The sequence below is a fragment of the Ictalurus punctatus genome, chromosome 6 (genome assembly GCF_001660625.3).
Source record: "Ictalurus punctatus breed USDA103 chromosome 6, Coco_2.0, whole genome shotgun sequence".
Taxonomy (NCBI): domain Eukaryota; kingdom Metazoa; phylum Chordata; class Actinopteri; order Siluriformes; family Ictaluridae; genus Ictalurus; species Ictalurus punctatus.
In genome coordinates, this window is record NC_030421.2 from 29,313,887 (window position 1) to 29,318,886 (window position 5,000).

The window sequence follows — 5,000 nt, forward strand, 5'->3', positions numbered from 1 at the left end:
GCAATCCTGAGGCTAGCAGGTTTCTGTACCTGCCATCATCCTGAGCCCCACGAGATTCATCTCCAGCCATCTTGAGCCCCACAAGTTTCTTCTCCTGCCATCCTGAGCCCCACAAGTTTCTTCTCCTGCCATCCTGAGCCCCACAAGATTCATCTCCTGCCATCCTGAGCCCCACAAGTTTCTTCTCCTGCCATCCTGAGCCCCACAAGATTCATCTCCTGCCATCCTGAGCCCCACGAGATTCATCTCCTGCCATCCTGAGCCCCACAAGATTCATCTCCTGCCATCCTGAGCCCCATGAGATTCTTCTCCTGCCATCCTGAGCCCCACAAGATTCTTCTCCTGCCAGCCTGAGCCCCACAAGATTCATCTCCAGCCATCCTGAGCCCCACAAGATTCATCTCCAGCCATCCTGAGCCCCAGAAGATTCTTCTGCCAGCCTGAGCCCCACAAGATTCATCTCCAGCCATCCTGAGCCCCACAAGATTCTTCTGCCAGCCATCCTGAGCCCCACAAGATTCTTCTCCTGCCATCCTGAGCCCCACGAGATTCTTCTCCAGCCACCCTGAGCCCTACAAGTTTCTTCTCCTGCCACCCTGAGCCCTACAAGTTTCTTCTCCTGCCACCCTGAGCCCTACAAGTTTCTTCTCCTGCCACCCTGAGCCCTACAAGTTTCTTCTCCTGCCACCCTGAGCCCTACAAGTTTCTTCTCCTGCCACCCTGAGCCCTACAAGTTTCTTCTCCTGCCATCCTGAGCCCCACAAGATTCTTAAAACTTCAAAATCTATATCCTGATATATTTCTGTAAAGCTGCTTTGGGACAATGTCCAGTGTTAAAAGCGCTATACAAATACAACTGAACTGAATATTCTCGATCCGCAACATATTGCGCATTTAAATTACTGATAACATAATTCTATAAAATAAGTCACGCTCTTCTGCTATAAACTCCAGAGCACCAGAGGTCACTTTAAACAGCTATAGCAAAGAGCGTGATCGTGTGCAGCCCCACGTGCGCACGCTCACAGATACACAGCGGCCTGTGAAGATAAACAGTACAGTAATGAGGTAGACAGATGTATATTTTCAATAATGGCCCATTTTACTGTGCGAGTAATAAATCTAGCTGACTTCAAAATGTGCTCTTCTTTGGAAGGGCACAAAGAATGAAAAAGATAATGACAGAAACTGTGTGTGTGTGTGAGAGAGAGCGAGAGCGCGCGAGAGAGCACGAGAGAGAGAGAGCGAGAAAGACTCTCTATTAACATCAGAAACTGAAGGAAAACAGTGATTAAGGCTGTCCCTTTGAATAATGTGCATGATGAAATGAGTTGGGGTTGGGGAAGACATTTTAACGGCATTAGAAATGAGGTGATTAGACCAGAGATGGATGAAGCCATCAGGACCACTGGGAACAGGAGAAGCAATATTCTCTCTTTCTCTCCAAAATGTGCGCGCACTCGCACACACGCACTTTAACAGAGCCATACAAGTATCTTCGGTGCTCGAGAAGGGAACAAGTTTCGTTCCTCGTTGATTTTTCTTTTTTTTTTTTTTTTTTTTTTAACATCTTAAGAGTTAAAAATCTTGCTTGCTGAACAGGTGCGTATATAGAAAAGGGACTGGAGCAGTTAGGGTAAGCAGTAGGGCTGAAGGCGTGGTCCTGTCTCCTGGGAGTGGCAGAGAGGGAGGAGAAAAGGAAGAAAGAAGGGACATGGTGCTAGGGCCAGCACTTAACCAAGCGGCAGATCAATGGCACATTTACTCCAGCACGACTAATCGATAGCCAGTGTGTTTGGCTACGTGGGCACAGGGAGAAAGCAATAACGCGCTGAAATATATATCCCATGGATCACTTTCACGCAGAGACGTCCCGCAACCTATAATGCTCAACACCCAAACGTGACGGCAAACGCGTATACTCATCACGCTTATGTTACACTCGGTCATTTATATATTGAGGAAAATCATGCAATATTACATATCTGTGAGTGGCAAAAGTATGTGAACGTCTAGGATTAGCAGTTTCGCTCGAAGGTGAAATTAGAGTCGGGTGTTTTCAATCAATGGGATGACAATCAGATGTGATCGAGTGCCGGGTTTTATTTAAAGAACAAGGATCCATCAGAGTCTGATCTTCACAACACAAGTTTGTGGAAGTGCATCATGGCACGAACAAAGGAGATTTCTGAGGACCTCAGGAAAAAAAAAAAAAAAAAAAAAAAAAAAAAAAAAAAGAGTTGTCGATGCTCATCAGGCTGGAAACGGTTACAAAAGCATCTCTAAAGAGTTTGGACTCGACAGATCCACAAGTCAGACAGATTGCGTACAAATGGAGGAAATTCAAAACCACTGCTACCCTCCTCAGGAGTGGAGACCACTCCAAGAGCAAAGATGCGTAACAGTGCGCAAGGTCACAGAGGAACCCAGGGTAACTTCTAAGCAACTAAAGGCCTGTTAATATTCATGAGTCCACCGTCAGGAGAACTCTGAATAACAAATGGCCTGCATTGCTGGGTTGCAAGGAGAAAGCCATCATGGTTTGGGCCTGTTTTGCTGCATCTCTTTTGTTTAACTGGGTTCTCTTTATCGACCTTTAGGACTTGTGTGAAAATCTGATGATGTTTTAGATCATATTCATGTAGAAATGCATAAAATTCTAAACTTTTTTTTTTTTTTTTTTAAACAAACTTTCAAGTACCACTGTATGTGTGTGGAGGTCTGGGAAAACCCCGTAAAATTCTCCCAAAAAAAATGGCAAAAAAAAAAAAATTTATAATAAAACAGTTGGCATGCAAAACTTTTACTTTGCTTTCTACTCCTGTGTCTGTCTTGAAAATGTAACGTTTAAAAATAGCCTAAACACCGCTGGCGGCATGCAAATGATCCTCTTACACCGAACGTCATTCTTTGATCATGTTTTTGGATGCTAGAACTTTATTTCTGGTTGAGACGCATGCAAAAGTGAAACAGTGTGTCCAGAAAGTAAAGCCTTTCAGAATTTGTGTTACAGATGTAATGTAAAACTCAATTTACACACAATACCATATATAATGACGAAGCAAAAGACAGGTTTTGAGAACGTATTGCGAATCTCATTTAGATCATTATTTAGAGAACCTTGAATTCAGTACTTTTTTTTTTTTTTTTGGAAGCACCTTTGACAGATTTATAACTTTGAGTTTCTCCCATTCTTCTTGGCAGATCTTCTCAAGCTCAATCCGATTTAATGAGGGTTTGCTATAATTATAGCTATCATAAGGGGTTCAAGTCTGGACTTTTGTTTTGTCGTTATGGATTATTGTGTGTAGGCAATTTTATATTAAATCTATAATGTGTCGATTTTAAGCGAACTGAAATTACATCTATGATACAATTAAGTGTGCAAAAAAAGTGAAGGGCTCTGAACTTTCATGCTACTCCTGAGATACCAGTGATCCTGACCATCCAGATGCTCTACTTCCAGCTGGAGTTCTCATCACTTGGAAATCCCTCGCTGAGGATGGCCCCATATGGACAGTCTAAAGATCAGTGAGATTGCTGAGAGTGGTACCACTTAAAAACTATGAAGATGGCTTTGGCCTGCAATTGATATGAACACTTTTGCTATGATGGCTCAGGACAACAATTGCTATGCTACGGCAGCTTTAGTACTGCAATTTGCTACAAACAGTTTTGCCCTCAAGTCTCCATTAGTGAACAGTTGATAAGTTTAGTTGCAATTTTTGACCATGGTGTACACAGTCACAGAAGGGAATTATTTATAAATCGCACTATCCGGTGTCACCCGGGTGAGCCTGGGATCCCTTTCGAGTCTGGTTCCTCTCTGGGTTTCTTCCTCGTATCGTCTCGGGGAGTTTTCCCTCGCCACCGTCACCTCTGGCTCGCTCATTAGGGATAAACTCATACGTTTAAAATCCATATCCTGAATTGATATATTTCTGTAAAGCTTCTTTGGGACAATGTCCATCGTTCAAAGCGTTACACAAATAAAACCGAATCGAAGCGAACACAATCCGTAGGCGCTACGTTTCAGATCAGGAAAGCCGGCAGTCGTTTTAAACCTATATATAGAAGAAAATGTCAATATTTCACCATGTGCAGGGTTTCCGCAGACTGTAACACATAGTAAATAGAGAGGCATTTGAGATTCTTGAAGCGGGTGGGTTTTTATGCAGATCCTTAGTAACCTATGAACTGCAAGCACCAGCTTAATATCAGGGACAAATGAGCATTATGAAAAATGCGATTTCCTGATACACCTATATGAGAGTTACCTCATGATTTTCTCTGGATTTTGTGATATGAACGAATGGTAGGGCACTATTGCTAAAAGTTTGCTCCGTCTGGGTCACTATAATTTATGGATGCGTTAATATCTACATGCATTCAAACAGTAAATCATTCAAATAATTCAAATGTCATCTCTAATAATTCTCTGGCTGGCTTCAAGGCAGGGACGTACACTCCATGCGGAACAGGATACTACAGCAAAGGTGGACATGGGAAAGATGCAAGCCATGTGTGCGCTTACTACCTCAAACATGCACACGAGAGCAGTGCCCTCCTGACCAGCTTATCTTAAAAATGTTACAAGCAAGGCCATCAGGTCAGCAACAAACAGTTCAGCGACTCGAGCCTCACCGCAGCAGACAAGCCTCTCCACTCGTTCTCCATCCGAGCGAACTGAGCTGAACTTTCAGGCAGCTTTTTACACTCTGAAGCCAGCTGCACAGCCTACAACTGACAGTTGGAAGGAGAGGAAGAAAAAAAAAAAAAAAAAAAAAAATACAAAAAACAACACAACCTTATCTACTTCTGACGCTACACACACAGCTATGCTTCTGATAACATCCACACACATGCACACACCCTGTGATCACACCGATAACACACTCGCATTCGTAATAATGCGCAAGCATGTACACACAACACTAATTGTCAGAATCTCAATCCAACCTGCTAGGGAGGAACGTCCGAAGAGGGGAGTTTTCCATGTC

General features: G+C 43.3%; 1 protein-coding gene across 6 annotated transcripts in view; it reads right to left on the bottom strand.

Annotated features, from left to right (window-relative positions):
• hdac4 (histone deacetylase 4) overlaps positions 1–5,000 on the bottom strand; it is a 205,109-nt gene that overhangs the window by 98,595 nt on the left and 101,514 nt on the right. The window lies entirely within an intron of this gene.